We start from the raw sequence: 22,560 nt of genomic DNA on the forward strand, positions 1-22,560 counted from the left end.
AATAAATGTCTTAGTCTCTAAGGTGCCACAAGTACTCCTGTTCTTTTTGAGATAATATTGGTCAGCATGCTAGGCAGTGGTCTCAGCACACCAATAGCGTAACTCTTGTCAAGTATTTGTGGGCATCACAGCAAAGGAAATTTTTGAGGAGAGTGTTGATGTTACATCACAAGGTAGCTTTGCAAATGTTTACAGGAAGCTTCTCCCAAGTGGGAAGGGTAGCTTTGGAGAAAGCATGAAAGTACTTGTTTGAAAATTTAGCAAGTGGGTGATGGAGGCTGGCACCATGGGCTGATCAGAGGCAAACACTGGCAACTTGATAGCAAATGGGAGATGATAGATTGAGAGGAAATATCCCATGAAGGGCCTTGAAAGTGAAGACAAGCAGCTTGTATTTGATGAGCTAGAGACAGGATGCTGGGATCCCCAAGATCTTCTTCCTCTTCGGTTTCCAAAAACTCAGTTTGACTCCAGAATTCCTCATTCAGGTACCTTTATTTGGCATGCTGCAACACACTGCCCAAGCTGGCCAGGCTCAAATGCAGGGTACATCATAAATCCAAAGTTACCCAGCAAAACTTTTCCTTATATGCATAAGAACATAAGAACGGCCGTACCGGGTCAGACCAAAGGTCCATCTAGCCCAGTATCCTGTCTACCGACAGTGGCCAATGCCAGCTGCCCCAGAGGGAGTGGACCAACAGGCAATGATCAAGTGATCTCTCTTCTGCCATCCATCTCCATCCTCTGACAAACAGAGGCTAGGGACACCATTCCTTACCCATCCTGGCTAATAGCCATTAATGGACTTGACCTCCATGAATTTATCCAGTTCTCTTTTAAACGCTGTTATAGTCCTAGCCTTCACAACCTCCTCAGGTAAGGAGTTCCACAAGTTGACTGAGCGCTGTGTGAAGAACTTCCTTGTATTTGTTTTAAACCTGCTGCCTATTAATTTCATTTGGTGACCCCTAGTTCTTGTATTATGGGAATAAGTAAATAACTTTTCCTTATCCACTTTCTCCACATCACTCATGATTTTATATACCTCTATCATATCCCCCCTTAGTCTCCTCTTTTCCAAGCTGAAGAGTCCTAGCCTCTTTAATCTCTCCTCATACGGGACCCGTTCCAAACCCCTAATCATTTTAGTTGCCCTTTTCTGAACCTTTTCTAGTGCCAGTATATCTTTTTTTAGATGAGGAGACCACATCTGTACGCAGTATTCAAGATGTGGGCATACCATCAATTTATATAAGGGCAATAATATATTCTCAGTCTTATTCTCTATCCCCTTTTTAATGATTCCTAACATCCTGTTTGCTTTTTTGACAGCCTCTGCACACTGCGCGGACATCTTCAGAGAACTATCCACGATGACTCCAAGATCTTTTTCCTGACTTGTTGTAGCTAAATTAGCCCCCATCATATTGTATGTATAGTTGGGGTTATTTTTTGCAATGTGCATTACTTTACATTTATCCACATTAAATTTCATTTGCCATTTTGTTGCCCAATCACTTAGTTTTGTGAGATCTTTTTGAAGTTCATCACAGTCTGCTTTGGTCTTAACTATCTTGAGCAGTTTAGTATCATCTGCAAACTTTGCCACCTCACTGTTTACCCCTTTCTCGAGATCATTTATAAATAAGTTGAATAGGATTGGTCTGAGGACTGATCCTTGGGGAACACCACTAGTGACCCCTCTCCATTCTGAGAATTTACCATTAATTCCTACCCTTTGTTCCCGGTCTTTTAACCAGTTCTCAGTCCATGAAAGGACCTTCCCTTTTATCCCATGACAACTTACTTTACTTAAGAGCCTTTGGTGAGGGACCTTGTCAAAGGCTTTCTGGAAATCTAAGTACACTATGTCCACTGGATCCCCCTTGTCCACATGTTTGTTGACCCTTTAAAAGAACTCTAATAGAGTAGTAAGACATGATTTCCCTTTAAAAAAGCAACAGAGGGTCCTGTGGCACCTTTGAGACTAACAGAAGTACTGGGAGCATAAGCTTTCGTGGGTAAGAACCTCACTTCTTCAGATGCAAGTAATGGAAATCTCCAGAGGCAGGTATATATCAGTGTGGAGATAACGAGGTTAGTTCAATCAGGGAGGGTGAGGTGCTCTGCTAGCAGTTGAGGTGTGAACACCAAGGGAGGAGAAACTGTTTCTGTAGTTGGATAGCCATTCACAGTCTTTGTTTAATCCTGATCTGATGGTGTCAAATTTGCAAATGAACTGGAGCTCAGCAGTTTCTCTTTGGAGTCTGGTCCTGAAGTTTTTTTGCTGTAAGATGGCAACCTTTACATCTGCTATTGTGTGGCCAGGGAGGTTGAAGTGTTCTCCTACAGGTTTTTGTATATTGCCATTCCTGATATCTGACTTATGTCCATTTATCCTCTTGCGTAGTGACTGTCCAGTTTGGCCAATGTACATAGCAGAGGGGCATTGCTGGCATATGATGGCATATATAACATTGGTGGACGTGCAGGTGAATGAGCCGGTGATGTTGTAGCTGATCTGGTTAGGTCCAGTGATGGTGTTGCTGGTGTAGATATGTGGGCAGAGTTGGCATCGAGGTTTGTTGCATGGGTTGGTTCCTGAGTTAGAGTTGTTATGGTGCGGTCCGTGGTTGCTGGTGAGAATATGTTTAAGGTTGGCAGGTTGTCTGTGGGCGAGGACTGGCCTGCCTCCCAAGGTCTGTGAAAGTGAGGGATCATTGTCCAGGATGGGTTGTAGATCACTGATGATGCGTTGGAGAGGTTTAAGCTGAGGACTGTAGGTGATGGCCAGTGGAGTTCTGTTGGTTTCTCTTCTGGGCCTGTCTTGTAGCAGGAGGCTTCTGGGTACACGTCTGGCTCTGTTGATTTGTTTCTTTATTTCCTTGTGTGGGTATTGTAGTTTTGAGAATGCTTGGTGAAGATCTTGTAGGTGTTGGTCTCTGTCTGAGGGGTTGGAGCAGATGCGATTGTACCTCAGCGCTTGGCTGTAGACGATGGATCGTGTGGTGTGACCGGGGTGGAAGCTGGAGGCATGAAGGTAGGCGTAGCGGTCGGTGGGTTTTCGGTATAGGGTGGTGTTAATGTGGCCATCGCTTATTTGTACGGTGGTGTCCAGGAAGTGGACCTCCCGTGTAGATTGGTCCAGGCTGAGGTTGATGGTGGGGTGGAAGCTGTTGAAAGCATGGTGGAATTCTTCCAGGGCCTCCTTCCCATGGGTCCAGATGATGAAGATGTCATCAATATAGCGTAGGTAGAGAAGGGGCATGAGTGGACGGGAGCTGAGGAAGCGTTGTTCCAGGTCAGCCATAAAAATGTTGGCATATTGTGGGGCCATGCGGGTGCCCATAGCGGTGCCACTGGTCCACACAAGGAAATAAAGAAACAAATCAACAGAGCCAGACGTGTACCCAGAAGCCTCCTGCTACAAGACAGGCCCAGAAGAGAAACCAACAGAACTCCACTGGCCATCACCTACAGTCCTCAGCTTAAACCTCTCCAACGCATCATCAGTGATCTACAACCCATCCTGGACAATGATCCCTCACTTTCACAGACCTTGGGAGGCAGGCCAGTCCTCGCCCACAGACAACCTGCCAACCTTAAACATATTCTCACCAGCAACCACGGACCGCACCATAACAACTCTAACTCAGGAACCAACCCATGCAACAAACCTCGATGCCAACTCTGCCCACATATCTACACCAGCAACACCATCACTGGACCTAACCAGATCAGCTACAACATCACCGGCTCATTCACCTGCACGTCCACCAATGTTATATATGCCATCATATGCCAGCAATGCCCCTCTGCTATGTACATTGGCCAAACTGGACAGTCACTACGCAAGAGGATAAATGGACATAAGTCAGATATCAGGAATGGCAATATACAAAAACCTGTAGGAGAACACTTCAACCTCCCTGGCCACACAATAGCAGATGTAAAGGTTGCCATCTTACAGCAAAAAAACTTCAGGACCAGACTCCAAAGAGAAACTGCTGAGCTCCAGTTCATTTGCAAATTTGACACCATCAGATCAGGATTAAACAAAGACTGTGAATGGCTATCCAACTACAGAAACAGTTTCTCCTCCCTTGGTGTTCACACCTCAACTGCTAGCAGAGCACCTCACCCTCCCTGATTGAACTAACCTCGTTATCTCCACACTGATATATACCTGCCTCTGGAGATTTCCATTACTTGCATCTGAAGAAGTGAGGTTCTTACCCACGAAAGCTTATGCTCCCAGTACTTCTGTTAGTCTCAAAGGTGCCACAGGACCCTCTGTTGCTTTTTTACAGATTCAGACTAACACGGCTACCCCTCTGATACATGATTTCCCTTTACATCTTTCATCTTTACTAACACCTGCATTCCTGACTATAGACTGCATTACGCACTTCATGACTGCGTTTACTTTTCAGGAACCAATTCCTGATGCTATATGCTCTGTCCATGTATAACCAGATCTCTACATTCCAGGTTTATCTTGTCCATTGACCTGTTCCTGCCTGTCTTCACTAGACTGACTCCAGCTTAATGCTTATTATGCCCTTATTTACAACTTTATCTTCCTTACACCTTCCCAATCATGCCCACTGAGAAAAGAGGTCTTACTCATGTCAAGTTACTTATGTCAAGTGACTCTTGTCAAGTTAGGCTTACAAGGGGGAGCCAGTGGAGAGAAGCAAAAACAGGGAGGACATGGTCAAAACAATGGGCTAGCAATGTGCTAAACCAGCTTTTGTCGGCAGTAGCCCCTTCTGCAGGCACAGAGAGAATATTTTCTTCATTTGAACTAATTCATTCAAAGTTGAGAAATCTATTGGGAGGTGAAAAAACAGGAAAATGTGTCTCTCTTCTAATCTATGAATAAAAATGAAGAGGGAGAGAATGAGATCTACTAGTTTTAAAAGTTTGAAGGACAGCCCAAGTAATTTAGAAGACTGTTGTCTCATTTTCAAGAGACGTAGATGAGTAGGATGGATGGAACTAGCTAAGAACCAGTGGTTCTGAATGGATATGAATGGGGCACAATTGCAGTTGTCAATGAGATATGATCACACCTTGGACAAGAGCTTTAGCTATCTGCGTTAATAAGAAAGGCCTTGTTTTAAAGATGTTTTGAAAAATAATCTGCAAGATTTAGCTATAGCCTGAATGCTAGGACTAGAGAGGGGTCCAAGTCAGAGATGATGCCCAGGTTACAGGCCTGGGAGACAGACAGGATGTCACCATTGTTGTCCACAATGATCAATAGCAGGGAGGGCTTGGGGTGTTAGGGAAGATTAGTTTCTCTGTTTTAGCCATATTGATTGATGTACCGATTGCTACGTGTCCATGAGGAGATATCAGAGAGACAGGTTGAGATTTTAGTTTGGACAGAAGAGACAGTTTTGGAGTAGACAGGCAGATCTGTGAGCCCTCAGCATAGGGAGGGTAGCCAAATTTGTGTTTTGAGAATGAGATTACTCAGAGTTAAGGTGTGGCAGTTAAAGAGAAGGGGGAAAGGACAGAACCTTCTGGAAACCCCACAGAAGTTGGAGGGGAGACAAGTAGGACTCTTCAAAGGGCACACTGAAGGAGCGATTACAGAGGTGAGAGGAGAACCAGGAGAGGACACAGTCACAGAAGCCAAAGGAGAAGACAAGATTTGAAGAAAAGGATGGTTGAGAGGTCAAGGAGGATGAGAATGTAGTACTGGTTCCGAGCTTTAGCTAGAACAAGGTCATTTGACACCTTGGAGAGAGTGGTTTCAGTGGAGTGCAAAGGGCAGAAGCTAGATTGGAAAGAGTCTTGGATGGAATTGGAGGAAACTCCATGTAGTGATTATCATACCCACAGAGCCTGATTGTAGGCCCACTTTAAACTGGTGTAAATCAAGAATAATTCAACTTAAGCCAGCACAGAAATATGTGAAACCAGAACAATGAGAAGAGGATCAGGCCCAAACTGAAAGTGTTATGGAGGCAAGGGCTCAGTCCTGTCCATATTGAAGTCAATGGGAAAACTCTAAGGCCTAGATTCTCAAAAGTAATTGAGTGCCTAATTCCCATAGATTTCAATGGAAGTTAGGCATCTAAATACCTTTCAGGATCTGGACCTATGTGACTTCAGTGGAAGTAAGACTGGGGTCATTCCATATAATTATAACATAATAAATAATTTTGGAAATCTACCCAAATTACCCTGTTAATTATTTGGGTAGAAGAAATACTACAAATAATACAGTGGGTGAACGGATTTGGCTTGTTACCTTCCCAGATCTGAGTTGAGAGGGTTTTGTTGTGATTTCAGTGGGATTGCTCATGTGCCTAAAGTTTAGGCACTGCATAAGCCATTGTTGCAGGATCAGGCCTAAATGCTTAAGTCTAGCCAAGTACTGTATTTGGGGTGAAATTCTTAAGCTTTTATGTACCCAATTAGCTCATCACTTAGGAGCTGATTGTCAACTGGTGCAAACTGTCATAGCTCAACAGAGCTTATGATTGGGCCCCTATGGATTAATTGGGATTTAAGTAGTGTCTCTGGATAGGTCTTTGTGCAGGCTGTCTGCAGGAGGATGAATTCCAATCTAACTAAATATTGTTTGTTTTTACAATATATTGTTCTTTGTGTTTTATGTGTTCACTGAAATATCAGTTTAAAAAATAAAAGAAAAAAAGAAGTGAGTAGTTAAAACTTCAGCCTCATTGGGATTACTTAGAAGGCAATGATTGAGCAAGGCAGATTTAGAATAGATTTCTAACCATAAGGGTAGTTAAGCTCTGGAACAGGTTACCTAGGGAGGATGTGGATTCCCTGTCACTGGAGATTTTAAAGAACCCTGTGGACAAACATTTGTCTGGGATGATTTACGGATACTTAATCTTGCCTCAGGGTGAGGGAATGGACTGGTCGGTCTCTCAAGGTCCCTTCCAGCCCTACATGTGTATGAATCTAGGTTTGCTCCTGTTGAAACCCTACTAAAAAATAAAAGCACACCTAAGAACAACTGAAGGCTTCTGTAGCCAATGACAATAATTTAATGTTCTATATCTGTCCTCTCAGCTCTTGTTTATCATGGTAACCTGCTGTACATTGCAGCCTGAAGGCGGGAGAAGCAGCTTTCACTCATCCCGCCTACACCGTGTTGGACTGTCAACTGCCAACCCTTGAAAGTAATCATTATTATGGCATGACAGAAAGACATTTACAGTTTACTCAGGTGGGTATTTGGGCTGTTTACCTTTGAATGTTGCCTGCAATAAAGCAAATATAAAAATCTCAAATCAAAAGTGTGTCTGAAAAGTGCAAGTTTTACACCAAACTAATTTTTATTGATTGAACTCCTTTCCCAGTTGCCGTGAAGCTAAAATGAGTTGGTGTAAATATCTAGGATGAAAAAGCACAGCTTGCAACCATTCTGCAATTCTGATTATCTAATGCCCACATTTAATAAATATATCCTTTATTTAATGGCAAGCTGATTTTAATAAAAATGTGTTTAAGTTCAGTTTGAATTCAGGCTATGGTAAATTTCATTAGAATAAAATTGCATTTCTTTAGTTGGCAGACATTTTGCGGCAGTCAGGGTTTGTTAAATTATTAACAAAAGGTAATTTTAATATTTTTCGCAAAAAGAACAGGAGTACTTGTGGCACCTTAGAGACTAACAAATTTATTAGAGCATAAGCTTTCGTGGACTACAGCCCACTTCTTCGGATGCATACAGAGTGGAATAAATATTGAGGAGATATATATACACACATACAGAGAGCATAAACAGGTGGGGGTTGTCTTACCAACTCTGAGAGGCCAATTAAGTAAGAGAAAAAAAACTTTTGAAGTGATAATCAAGATAGCCCAGTACAGACAGTTTGATAAGAAGTGTGAGAATACTTACAAGGGGAGATAGATTCAATGTTTGTAATGGCTCAGCCATTCCCAGTCCTTATTCAATCCTTTGTTGATTGTGTCTAGTTTGCATATCAATTCCAGCTCAGCAGTCTCTCGTTGGAGTCTGTTTTTGAAGTTTTTCTGTTGTAATGGTCACATAAATACCGGAAACCTACTGACCGCTACACTTACATACATGCCTCCAGCTTCCATCCAGGACACACCACACGATCCATTGTCTACAGCCAAGCTCTAAGATATAACCGCATTTGCTCCAATCCCTCAGATAGAGACAAGCACCTACAAGATCTCTATCAAGCATTCTTAAAACTACAGTACCCACCTGCTGAAGTGAAAAAACAGATTGACAGAGCCAGACGAGTACCCAGAAGTCACCTCCTACAAGACAGGCCCAACAAAGAAAATAACAGAACACCACTAGCTGTCACCTTCAGCCCCCAACTAAAACCTCTCCAGCGCATCATCAGAGATCTACAACCTATCCTGAAAGATGATCCTTTACTCTCACAGATCTTGGGAGACAGACCTGTCCTCGCTTACAGACAACCCCCCAACCTAAAACAAATACTCACCAGCAACCACACATCACTGAACAAAACCACTGACCCAGGAACCTATCCTTGTAACAAAGCCCGATGCCAACTCTGTCCACATATCTATTCAAGTGACATCATCATAGGACCTAATCACATCAGCCATACCATCAGGGGCTCGTTCACCTGCACATCTACAGGGACTTAATTCCTGGCAGAGGGCACCAAAGGTGCACAGGGATTCCCTGGTAAGATATATGCATATTAGTTCACCAAAAGGTGGCATGTGAGGTCTCTACTGAGAGCCAGTTGCTCACTGGTCATCATAATCATTGTGAAATGTAGGTATAGATAATAATTGAGTTATGTATCTGTACTAAAAATTCATGTTCTCAAGGTTTTAAAGGTAAGACAACTCACCATAAGGTGACATGCCTTGGAAAGGCTCTTTTCAGGCAGGAGGTAACAGATGCTGGGCTGTATTTCAAACAGCCCTTCTGAGTTTCCATCTTTACAATAGCAATGCATCCCCCGCCTCCTCCAGGAGCTGGGGCTGTATTCCAGACAGCCCCCTGTGTCTCTCCCTTTATGCATCTCCCAGCTCTCCTCCTTGATCTGGGGCTGTAATATAGGTCAGCAGCAAGGCCTTAACCAGCTTCTCCTTCAGCTGGCCCCTTTTCCTCTAGTAGTCCTCAAGCTGATAGAGTTGCGCAGGCAGCCTTCTCCTGCTGGTATCTGCCCACTATGAGGGAGAAGGCAGCATATATGCTAGTCCCCTTCCCCAGCTCATCCCCTATTGGTTGGGTGAGAAGGGAGTCTTGCCCTGCCCCACTCTGTAAGGCTCCTGATCCCAGGTCCTTAAAGGAACAGTAATGAATTTCTCTCCATAAAGTACTACTCGCCCCCAGGACTGCTTCCTTTCTACCCATATCTCCTATTTCTCAGATCTTTGCCTATATCAGACTTCCTCAGCTCTTAAAGAACCATGACTATGGGACAGGGATTGCTGACCCTTAGGCCTTACTACCTTTAAAGGATAACCTAACCCCATCATAGTTCTGGACAATTGTGGTTGGAATGGTGGACCGCAAGAGGAGAGGTTTGGTAGTAGTGAAAGCAGTGGGCTATCCTAAACAGCTTTTTAATGGATATTACAGATTTTGGCTGTTTGTCAAACATAGTGCCCTCAGTCCGCCAGGGTTAGGCAATATTTTTACTTCCTGTTATTAGGTGAAGTGGGTTAGCAGGCAACAGTTTTAATGTAGCCCAGGGCAAAAGCAAGGAGAGCGGTTGATTATATTGTAATAGAACTTCCCTGGATGTATTCCTGTTTGAACTGTAGCATATCTTTTAGAGAAATATCCAATCTTGATTTAAAAGTTTCCAGATATAAAAAATTCACCACAACCCTTGATAAAATGTTCCAGTGGTTAATTACTCTCCCTGTTAAAATTTTGCATCATATTTCTAGTCAAATTTTAGCTAACTTCAACTTTGTCTACTAGATTGAAATGCCCTCTATTATCCAATTGCTGTTCCCTTTGTCAGTACTTCCTGTGATCAAGCTGGTCCTTAACATTCTCTTTGATAAGCTAAATAAATTGAGCTATAAAGCTTGTTTTCCTATCCTTTAATCATTCTCATGGCTCAGCTCTGAATTTTCTCCAATTTTTCAACATCCTTCTTGAATTGTGGATACCAAAAGTGGACACAGTATTTCAGTACCATTCATACCAGGGCCAAAAATATTGCCCAACATCCAGGGACGCATTAGCCCTTTTAGCCACAGTGTCATACTGGGAATGCATATTTGGCTGATTATCCACCATGAACCCTAAGTCTTTTTCAGAGTCACTGCTTTCCAGGATAGAGTCCCCTGTCATGTATATATGGACCACATTATTTTTTCCTAAAGGTACAGCTTTGCATTTGGCTGTATTAAAACACTTTTGCTTGAGCACTAGCTTACCAAGTAATCCAGATCACTCTGTATCAGTGACTTGTCCTCTTCATTATTTACCACTCTCTCAATCTTTGTCATCTGAAAACTTTATCAGTCAAGATTTTACAAGGCGAGTGATAAAAATTTTGAATAGCATAGGACCAAGAACCAATTGCTGTGACCCCACCCTAGAGACAAATATGCTTGACGATCATTTACAGTTACATTTTGATACCTGTCAGTTAGCCCATTTTTAATCCATTTAATGTGTGTCATGTTAATTTTATATTGTTCTAGTTTCTTAATCAAAATGTTGTGTGGTATTAAGTCAAATGACGTACAGACATTTAAGTATATTACATCAACACTATTACCTTTCTCAAGCAAACTCATAATCATATCAAAAAAGTTATCAAGTTAGTTCAATAAGGTTTAATTTCTACAAACCCATGTTGAGTGGCATCAATTATATTACCCTCCACTAGCACCACAATAATGCTGCTATATGGTAGAAGTGGCATCTTCCATCTAACCACCTATTTTCAGTCATTTATGTTCTCCCTCATCATGTCAAACTAGCCAGGCTCCTCTCATTAGGTTTCTGCAGGGACTAAGATGGTAAGAATCGTATCCCTCAAACTGATAGAGCTGCTTCATGCGTGAGTGGTACTTGTCATTTCTGAACCCCTGCTCTGCAGAAGACAATCGCAAGTAACCTGTGTGGTGATGGATCAATGAGCCCTCCACCAGCTCCTTTTCGACCTGTGCACCCCCACAAAGCCCTGAAAACCAGCACAGCTGGCTTCTTGGTGTAGCGATGGTGTAAATCTCACCTATGAGCTCCCCAAATCCTAACTGTCCCCACCACATGCAGAAGAACCACACTGATTCTGCTGCATTTGGTGTAAAGAGGCTGGATTGGGACCTAGGACCTTTCCTATGGATTTAATATGTCTGCATCTGTAGTTTGACTAAAGGACATTTTGCTTTTGAGCAGACTATGGGGTAATGATTGTCTAAATACTCAACTCAGGGTGAGCTAAAGTCTGTGACTGAGCAAAACCTCCCTTGAGTTTGAGGAGTGCATAATTTGGCCCACTCACTGTCAGGAATCAAGGCCTGCAACAGAGCTAGTCTCCAGGCAGCCTCATCAGTACAGCTGGCCTGCAGCAGGCTGCCTGAATGGCCGCACCATGTGATTGGCTGGCTGTGGGGTGGAGGAAGCAGGCCAGCTCTTAAATCATCATTATCATCAGCAGCTCACTGGCTGCGCAATGCTCATGCCCACCACTGCACCAGCAATGTTTTACTTTGTTACTGGCCTGGCCTGGCCTGGCCTCTGCCCTGTCCCTGCCTTGAACCCCTCCTTGCCTGCTGCCCTGCTTGCTCCAGTTCCTTCCCTCTGGTTTGACCCTTGACCCTGGCTTCCAACTACTTGACTCTGACCTCAATCCTTGGTACCTGAAGCCTGCTCTGACCACTACAGCTGATGCCTGTTCCGATCACTAGGCTAGACTGCCCTTGTCCTGGTTGGCTGACATTCACTAATGGCTTGATCCTGCAAGGTGCTGAATACTCCAGCTCAGATCCAGCACTTAAGTAAAAGCTTAGCTAGAAGCACATGAGTAGCCTCATTTACTTCACTGAGATTACATGCTTAGGTGCTTTGTGAGATCAGGACCAGAACTCTCAGCATTTTGCAGAATCAAGCCCTATGACATTGAGATAGGTTGTAAAACTACTGCAATAGTTGTAAGTTGCAAATGCCTCCTCTCAGATACTGATTTCAGGAGAGTTATTGGTTTCATATCCTTTTCCTACAGTAATTTTGAACCTGTTTTCTTATTTTCCTGAATTTCAATTGCAATCAATATTCAGGTATCCACCAGAATCAACACAAGCAAATTAGAAGAAATACTCATTTTTTGTCATCTTTATTCCTTAGTATTCTCAAAAGGAAATTATATTCTGTTATAAATAAATTACAAAGCAATTATTTAAATGTTTGAATACACTCACACACATTCTGAGGAATGAGCTTTTTTTATTTTTTAAGAAATACAATATATATACACTCGTTATTCATTTGTGTAAAAATGACTGTTCCTCGGTAAATGAGCACATTGTGCACATTTTGTTCTCACCGATCTCTGCCTTTTGAGATCTCATGCTCAATAATCCCTTTCTTCCTACATCTCATGGATTAAGACTTCTCCTCCAGCGTGACAGACTTTAAATAACCTAATGACTAGGCGCCTGCAAAATCCCTTTGCCTGTGTTATAAATAACAATATGTAGTCTTCAGTGAATACTAAGAATGTAAATCAGCACTGCTCTTGCTGTTTATAGTATCAGAAAAAACCCGCAATTGAATTATAGCCTTATGTTCAACCATGGACCGTGAAATTAGTAGGTAATACCAATGTACTGCAACTCATACCCTTAAAAAAGGATCAGAATTGAAATTATGGAAAACATTTTTTAAAAACAACAACTATTCTTTGTAGCCCATTTGGACCATCACTGCATCATTTGTGACAGCAAAGGGTGAAAAATCAAATCTGCATTTGATTGGCAACTGGTTATTAACTACTGAAAATGCTCTAAAACTGGTAAATAGCAACATAAACCCTACTGTATAATTTCACTTTAATTTTTTCCTTTCTTCTTATTCTTTTATAACACATCTACTGTTCACTGCTAGTGGTACGTCTTTTAGATAGTAAGTTCCTAGAGACAAAGAGTAAGATTCAATTCTGTTTAGTTACATGGGTATAAATCTCAAATAACTACTGACTTCCATGATGTTACTCTAGATTTACACCCGTGAGGTATAATTGAGGAATCTGCCTGTGCAATTTATGGATTCTGTGTGAGATTATGAACTCTTTGTATGTGTCTTTACCAAACTGCACACTCCATTTTGAAGGTGTAGCCTTTTGTCTTCTCTGTTTTGTCAGGGAAGAGGTCACCTTGGCAACAAAGTCACCTGGCAGAGGTCTATGATCCCCTGAGGGGGCTGAGCAGGACATCACCTGACAAAAGTTATAAAAGTTTATCACTTTATAAAAGTTATAAAAAGACATGAGCTGCTTTACTCACAGTCCCATTTTTCTCCCACTGAAGAGGAGGAAGAAACAACCCAACAAGTAGGGGCCTGATGAGGGAGAGGACCCTGCCTATCTTCCTGATGGTCCCCACCACCAACCAAGGGAAGGGTGAGCTAATGAGGGGCATGTGTTTAGAATATTTATTGTTTTCTAAGCGATCTGTACTGTCTTGTGCTTTATCTGTTATGTAAAAAAGCAATGATGTTAGAACTCTGTGCAGTGTGTAATAGGCTTTACAATCACTATTTGCATCCTGAGAGAATTACACTGTAACCCCGAGGCTCACACCTGGGATGGAGTTCGGTGTTTAAGTAGCAGGGGAGTCAGTAGGGTCAACACTGAGCCCAGAAGTAGGGAGCTGGCCAGCAGATTCCAGCTCTCACACTAGAGGGTCTGTACCTGAGGGTGAACCTGGGGACCCCAAGCTTGGCGCAGTGGCTGGGCTCTGTTCCGCTACTGGAGGCTTAAAACACCTGGTGATCCCACCACAGGATCTCCTTACAGAAATCTAGTGAGTGTCCAAGAGAGGGCACTCGACTGGGACCTGTGATGACCAGGAGAACACTGAGCAGAATTTGGGCCATCTATTGTTATTTGTGTCGTGTCCTGTTCAGAGCAGACTTCTGGCATTTAAATAGTAATAAATAATAATACATTGTCATCTGTTGACCTGTGATCCGGTCTTGACTTCAGAAAAAAGGATTTAATTAGCTTGCTATTATGTTATAGGGTATATTGCTGACAAGATATATATATAACGCTGCTAAGAGGTATAATACTGACAGATTATATTAAAATGCTTTGTAGAATAATGTGAGCTGAAATGTAAGTAAAAGAACTCAAATGATGAATAATAATGGGCTTTGCTATAGCATAAAGTAATTAGTGCGAGGCCTAATGAGGTAGGCTTGATAATTAGTTAGCTGAAGTAGGCCTAAGGGTTTGACATAAGGTCATAAATGGTGCACTTTCATGCTATGTGACAAACAAGTTAAGCGCAATAAAAATAGGTAACTGCATAATTGCACAAGTAAGCTTGAAATAGAGTATTTTTAGGTATTTTTGCAAGTACTGTAACTATACAGATAACCGCATTGATGCATAGAATTTATTAGGAAATTAATTGACACAAATAGCCCATGTTAACAATTGCAAATAGGACTGTGGTCAACCTGCATAACACTGTGACCCCAGAAATCCCCCCCATGCCAACTGGCAGAGAGCCCCCCATATTGTAGCTCACATCAGGACTCATTGCCCCAAAACATTGTTGTCATAATATATATCCCAAAGGTGTCATGTAAGGTATCATATGTAAACTGGTGACATGCTCGTCCTGAAAGTCATGGTGTGATGCATGTACAGGCTGTAGAGAATGAGTTATGGATGTGTCCTGGAAATACATTCTTAAAATGTGTCTGGAAGACAGAGTGGGCACACATTAGCTCACAGGTCTGGGTGTCCTGAGCAAGATGTCACAACCATACATGGACAAAGGGCAGGACCAAGGTTTATTATGGTAACTGAAATGGTCAAATATGTGTAGGTGGAATAAGATAAAAGATCTGAATATTTGCCCTGAAAATTGGGTGCATTGGGTCCCTGAAACAGTGTACACTGCTATCTTTGTTTTCCATGAATCTTAGGAATGTGTGAGTATGCCAATAATCCTAAGAGCTATTTCACTGTTTGTGATTTTGTGATGTTTGGATGTTTGTAATGAGTGGACCTATTTGGATGTTAAGTTTTTATCTATATCTGTTGTGTGTTTCACCAATCCTTTACTCAACAACAATCTTCTATGAAGCTGCATGGGAAGGACCTGTGTTAGTAACAAGTACAATTTGAAATTCTTATAATTCACCAGGCTACACTTCTTTCTTATAGGTAATAGGCCCAATTCTCTTTGCCATATTCATTGAAGTATGCCTAGTTAGTATCCTGTTACATGAATAAGAACAAAAGGATTTGGTCCCACACATAGTTTGTTTGTGCCTGCCTACTGTATCATAATGCTAAAATCAAACATGTTTAGCTACCACCCCTCATTCTTCTTCATTTTTTTATATTTTCTTGACTTTGCAGGGCCTAATTTACAGTAACCAGAGCCACTAATGCACTTTCTGTACAAATAGTAGGCAAAGTCTAATGAAATCCCATCTTCATTTGATCTCTACATCTCCATTAACAATTTTAAAAGGAGTTTACTTACTGTAACTGGAGATTCTTCAAGACGTGTGGTCCCTATCTGTATTTCACATATGAGTATGCATGCACACCATGTGCCCGAGTCCTGAACTTCTTCAAAGCAGTGTCTGTTGGCTCGCACATGCTCAGTAGCTCTCCTTGTTCTCCTGACTAAGGGTATAAGAGGCAGTGTGGTTTGACATCCCTCCAGTTCCTCGTCTTACCACAAATCCAACAGGTTCCAAAGCAGAGGGGATGGAGGGCAGGTAGTGGAATACAGATAGGTACCACACATCTCAAGGAACTTCTAGTTACAGTATGTAACTCCACTTCTTCTTCAAGGGCTGGTCCCTATGTTTATTCCACACATGGGCGATTAGCAAGCGGTGTTCAAACTGGAAGGAAGCCAGTAACAAATATGCGGCTGATGCCCCTGCTGTGTCCGCAGCCAAGGCATGAACTAGAGTGTACTGTGTCACGAACATGTGGATAGAACTCCAAGTGGCCACCCTACAGGTGTCCTGCAGCAGAACCTCAGATAAGGATGCTGTGGAAGCAGCTTGTGCTCATATGGAGTGAGCTGTGACACTTGCTATCTTGTCGCACAGTAAGATGCATCCCAAAACACACTTAGAAATCCTCTGGGAAGATAAAGCTAGCCCACACGATCTCTCTGTTATGGCAATAAACAGTCTCAGTGATTTTCTAATAGGTTTGGTTCTTTGTGGGTAGAATGCCAGGGTATGCTAAACTTTGAGGGAATGAAATCTTTGTCTTTAGAGGAAGCATGGGCTTTTGGAAAAAAAATACAGGCATTGTTTGATTAATGTGGAATTCAGATACAATCTTGGGAAGAAATTTGGAGTGTAGTTGGGATGTTTTCTTTATGAAACATTGTATATGGAGGATCCACCATGATGGATCTAAGCTCGCTGACCCTCCTGTGATAGCCACTAAGAACACCAGCTTCATGGACAGGTGCGTCATGGCACATGTTGACATGGGTTTGAAAGGTAGGCCTGTGAGTGTCAAGATGAGGTTAAAGCTCCATTGAGGTGTAGGTTTAAGCACAAGTGGGAAGATCCTGATTTCACCTTTCATAAACCATGGGTGAGTAAAGATGGAACATCCTTCCACTGGGGGAGGAAGGCACTTACTGTTGCTAGCTGTACTTGCAGTGAACTAATAGCAAGACCTGACATCTTCAGGGAGAGGAGATAGTCTAGGACAATTGGAATACTCTGTAGAATGTTGGTGGAGTTGTGCCAGGCTAAAAAAATCTCCATTTGGCCAGATAGCAGGTTCTAGTTGAGTCCTTTCTACTTGGTTAAGGCTGTTCCAAAGTGGGGCCAAGCATGAGTGTTCTACTTCCGACATCCCACCACAGGAGGGAGGCATCTGTCACTATGGTGGCCATGGGCATGGGAGGGCTGAAGAGAACCCCCACCATGACCCTTTCCGGATTTGACCACCAAGTGAGGAAGAAGTTAATTCTGGTGGGAACTGACACTGTGGAGTTGATGTGGTCCTTGTTCATTTGACAGATTGACTGGAGCCAAGCTTGCAGACACAGCAAGTGGCATCTGGCAAACAGCATAACGTAGGTGCATGCAGCCAGGTGGCCTTACAGTGAAAGACACCTGTGGAAAGTAGTTTATGGTCTGTGGGTAAGGCGTGAAATCAGGTTGCTCATTGTATGAAACCCGTATGCAAAGAAGAATGCTCTGTCAGAAACCAAGTCTGTCCTCACCCCTATAAAGTTTATTGTCTGCTACCACAGAGAAAACCTTCGTAAATACTCTGGGTGCTATCATAAGCCCAAAGGGGAGGACCTGAAATTGGAAATATTCTTGGCCAACTGTAAAACACAGGAACTTCCTGTATGATGGGTGAATGTCCACATGGAAATACATGTCCTTCATGTCAAGACCTGCAAAACCACATCCCTTCCTGAAGGGAGGAGATTATTGATGCCAACATAATCATCTGGAATTTCAGCTTTTGAATAAAGATGTTGAGTTGCCGAAGGTCAGGCTCCTGGTACTGCTAGTGGTTATCTGGGGAACAGGCAAAAAAAGATTGACCACGTCATCTGGGGTTGATGAAGAGGGATCTGTCAGTACCTGTGGCTCCAGTTCTGGCTATTCCTCTTTATACACCAACAGAACCAGTTGTCGAGAGGAGGAGAAGTGGTACGACTCCTGAGAAGGGCGTGGACTCTTGCCATATGTATCCCACAGACCCCAATAAGGCCAGAAAGATGGATCAATCGGTTGCTGGGGACCCCAAGAGAATCAGTACCAGTGGTCCCGGGGGGGGGGGGGGCATACCCAGAGAAATGGCAATCATAACCCCTTGACTGTCTGTTGGGGGTCGAGTGTCTCCATGAAGATACTGGTGCAGCCATCTTCTCTAATTCATCCAAGTCTGAAAACTGTTCCAGTGGTAGCAGTGGGGCTGTTGGTACTGAGACACTCCTGCCAAATGGCTGGAGATGAGATGGCTCCTGGGACATTGATATAGACTCTTGTTTCAGAGGAAGGACATCCCTCAGGAAGGCAGCATTGGAAAGAACTGGAGACTGTGGATAAGGAAGGAACATATCCTCCGGTGGTATGTATATTTCTATATGCCCTGGTGTCCGAGGGGTTCCAGCAGTCAAGTGTAAAGGACCTGGCACATCTGTGGCAGACGGACATTCTTTAGCTGAATGAGGTGGTACAGACAATGGGTCTGGACCAGCACTGGTAGATGGAACCAATGAATGTCTATCCTTATGATTCAGTTCCAAGGTGACTGACGGAACTGGCAGATCTTTCTTTTTATGTATCTTGCCTTCTAGTCTGGGGATCTTCAGTAGAGCTGGCTCCTTTGGTTCCATATGTGATGTCTCACCTGACCTGGATAGGCTCAGAGAGGAAGCATGTTTCTTATGGACAGTTCTTGAAGGAGATCTATCCTTGCACCCCTGAAAATGCCCTCTATTCTCATGAAAGGTTTCAGAGTAGCAGCCGTGTTAGTCTGTATCCGCAAAAAGAAGAACAGGAGGACTTGTGGCACCTTAGAGACTAACAAATTTATTAGAGCATAAGCTTTCGTGGACTATAGCCCACTTCTTCGGATGCATCCGAAGAAGTGGGCTATAGTCCACGAAAGCTTATGCTCTAATAAATTTGTTAGTCTCTAAGGTGCCACAAGTCCTCCTGTTCTTCTATTCTCATGGGGACCCTAGAAGAAGAGTCCTTAGGCTTAGATGTTGAAGGCTCTGCTCCAAGGCATGTGCTTGGAGGGGCATTGCTGGTCAGCTGAGACTGATGTATAGGGAGGTCTCCTTGGCCTGGACTGGAGAGGGGCCTCATAGCCTTGTCCATCAGGTGCTTTCATAGGCATAGCTCCCAGGCTGCTTGAGTTCTGGGTGGGAAGGAGTGACATTTCTGCAAAGTGCACAATCTATGTGCCTCACCCAGACAGTACAGGCACTGTTGATGTTTGCCACTGATGGAGAAGGAGCAAGGGCAGGAGATGCAATCCTTGAATCCTGGGACTCTGGGCATAGTCCTGGAGCTGGGGAGGGGTTCCCCAACTGAGGGAAAGAAATTCTCTGTGCTAACTATAACTTTAACTACTAAGCTAAAATATATAACCATTTACAAATATTTTCTTTCTTTGCAGGTTATACAACTAAGTGACAGAGGGCACGATTCTGACTCAGGCCATGCAGCCATAAGAAGGAACTGGAGAGGTGCCGACCCTCACTGCCACTTGCACAAGGAGCTCTACTGCGCATGTGCGGGCCAACGGACACTGCTTTGAAGAATTTCCAGACTCAGGCTCAGGGTGTGCACACGTGCCCATGTGTGGAATACAAATAGGGACCAGCACTTGAGAAGAAACAGCCACTATTCCTTCCTAGAGCCAATTCTTTTTTTATGTACTCTTATTCTCAAAGTTTATAACTATTTTATTTTTCCCTATTAGCTTATGTTTTCAGTCGCCTATAATAGTGCTTTAATCCACTAACACAAATAAATCAAACAATGACATCAATCCAAAATGTTAATAGCAAAAAAATCTTGAACTGCCTTTTCAAACCATCCCAAACATTTGCTGCTTGAATATTATGGGGTAGAGCGTTTCAGCAAACTCGGGCTAGAAAAACTGCGAAAATGCAAATTGAAACAATTAGTAAAGTAGGGTTAGTAAAGTGGGTTAAGCTTAATTAAATGTGCATAGATGTTAGCCAAATTCCTGAATATATGTATAGAGGATGTCATTAAAATTCAAAGGTTAATAATAATATGATGGTATTTGGCACTTCTGTAGCACTTTTCGTTTGAGTCTCTGAAAGCACCTTCTGAATATTAATTAAACCTTGATGCTCTGTGAGGTAGGTGAATAATTATATCTCTATGTTAAACCTTGGTAAACTGAGGCTATGAGAAGTAAAGTGACTTGCCCCAGTTCAAATACTAAGTTATTGGTAGCACAGATGGAGCCTAAACAATGAATTCACAAAATTCAAACCCAGGCTGATTGTGAATGTATTCACCTTATGAACTAACTTCTCTCACAGATCTATTCTTAGAACCTAATTCAGAAGTTGCACACAATTGACTCTTCAGGTCTGAATTTGGCCCTTGCAACTTGCAGAAAAATATTTGCAAAGACTGCAAGATAGAGCACGGGGAAGATGGATAATGTTTTGCTAGGAGAGAGACAAGGTGGGTGAGACAATATCTTTTATTGGAACAACTTCAGTTCATTAAAGAGACAAGCTTTGGAGCTTGCACAGCTTCTTCTTGACCCGAAGAAGAGCTCTGTGTGGCTCAAACGCTTGTCTCTCTCACCAACAGAAGCTGGTACAATAAAAGATATTACCTCACCCACCTTGTCTCTCTCATATCCTGGGGCTGACACAGGTACACTGTATACAATGTTTTGCTATGTCAATGGTTCGACTCAGTTGAAACCACTGGTCTGAAATGAGTATATTGAAACTAACTATTTAAATGGAACAATCAACCCATTAAACTGTAACATAATGAAACGGGCTGTCTCAAGCACTTCCACGGAGATCTCAGTAGAAGAACTGTAGCATAACAAAGTGTCTCATACACTAAGAATCAGAGTGCATTATGAGGGACTGACTCATATGCTTGGGAGAGAGTGATATTGCTTTGTTCTTTTGAGTGAAGATTAAATAACCAAAAAATCAATTATAAAGCAATGGTAATGGTCTTATTTTAAGTCACAAACACTGAAAGCAAAATATGCTATTACTTTTCCCAGACCAAAACAGATTGTGTATTTGGCCTTAACTAGTGCCTTTACAATTCACCCCTTTCTGCTGAGGCATTAGAGGACATATGTATATATATATATATATAATTTTAAAGGGACATTGGCAATATTAAAAAACATTCTCTCTCTGGACATCTTCTACTTGTAATTACTACAAGTAACAATTAACTTGCTATAACTGAAAGAGACATAGAAAAAAGAGGATCCTTTTCAATTTGTTTACTTTGTACAGTTGAGAGAAAAATACCCTCCCCCATCTTTCTGCACATGGGGAAGAGGGGCAAGAGAGACACGGGGTTGCTGCGATTGATGGGTGTGGCAGGGGGCATGTCAAGCATCCACTCCCATAGCCATTTGTTTGGGAATTGACAAAATGCTGGATCCCCTCCCTACACCACCATTGGCTCACAGGAGAGAGTGCCAAGGCCCACATGGTAGTAGAGCCATTGCATGGACAGCATAGACACCTGCTCCCATCCCTTGCTTTGGAGGGGAGGCAACCCCTCCCTTTTTAGCTACAGCGGAGGTTGGCACTGCTGGGGGAAGGAGGTGCACAGGAGTGGCCAAGGACTGTAGAAGGGGTATCACCTCTTGTGCCCTTGAGGTCCCAGTGCCATCTCCATGGATGCATTATGAGTGGTGGCCTCAGAGATGGGTGAGGTTTTCTTTACACATCATTGTCAAGGAATCATGGGCCTAGGATTGTCACATAGTAAGGAGAGAGAGTCATAGTTTCCAAAGAACTTTACAACAGAGGTGGCCTGCTGGCAAGGCAGTGATGCTGAGGAGGGGAGCTGGAAGAATGCTGCCCCATCCCAGTTTGAGGAACAGACTAGGACAAGGAGATCTCAGTGAACAGGAACCAGGACCTCGGTGAGAACCGTTCACCTTGTGGCTGGTAGACAGTTGATTCACCCCATTTGCCAACAAAGATTCACAGGTGATGCCCAGCCAGTTATGGAACCTTGGTTCTGACAGGCATAGGACTAGTCAAGAAACTGAGGCAAGCAATGCCATGCTTGGCTAGAATGGGGTGCTGCAAATCAGGCATGCCCTGTTAAGGTAGCTGTCACCATCTTTAACACATACAGTTCACACTTATAATATCTATTAATCATTTATAAATAGAACCTTAATAGAAAGTGTGACCAAGTAATAATATATATGATGCTGGGAGGGGCTATAGAGTTCTGTTTGTTTATACCTGAATAGAACATTACAAGCAGAATAAAGGTATGTTAGAGCACAATTCCTCTCTATTTTTCTGCATGTCCTTTAGGTTAGTCAAGAGGCTGTTTCTTCCCAGGATTTTCAGGAGTCCACCAGCTGCCTGCTCCCCTATCATCAGTCTTTTGAAGGCTGCCTGATATGCCTGCTGTCTTGCTGATCCTGAACGTGTCTTCAGAGGTGGATGTCTTGCTGTTCCTCAATCCTCTTGCATTTGACATTAGTGAGGCAGAAAATCTTCCTGCTCCCCACTGCTATTGCTGAAGCACTCAGCTGGAGCCCGGGAGATTGGTCGCATCCTCAAATTACAGCAAGTTGGCAAACTCTCCAGCTGTCAGGTGCAGGCTGG

General features: G+C 42.9%; 1 long non-coding RNA gene across 1 annotated transcript; it reads left to right on the forward strand.

The window, feature by feature from the left end:
• The first annotated feature begins 13,387 nt into the window (after positions 1-13,387).
• On the forward strand, positions 13,388-20,842 carry LOC101934507 (uncharacterized). The gene is made up of 3 exons (XR_257522.4): positions 13,388-13,604; positions 18,220-18,296; positions 19,356-20,842. It is a non-coding gene; the product is annotated as an uncharacterized LOC101934507 (long non-coding RNA).
• The last annotated feature ends 1,718 nt before the right edge of the window (positions 20,843-22,560 follow it).

The sequence above is a fragment of the Chrysemys picta genome, chromosome 1 (assembly GCF_011386835.1).
Source record: "Chrysemys picta bellii isolate R12L10 chromosome 1, ASM1138683v2, whole genome shotgun sequence".
NCBI classification, from domain to species: domain Eukaryota; kingdom Metazoa; phylum Chordata; order Testudines; family Emydidae; genus Chrysemys; species Chrysemys picta.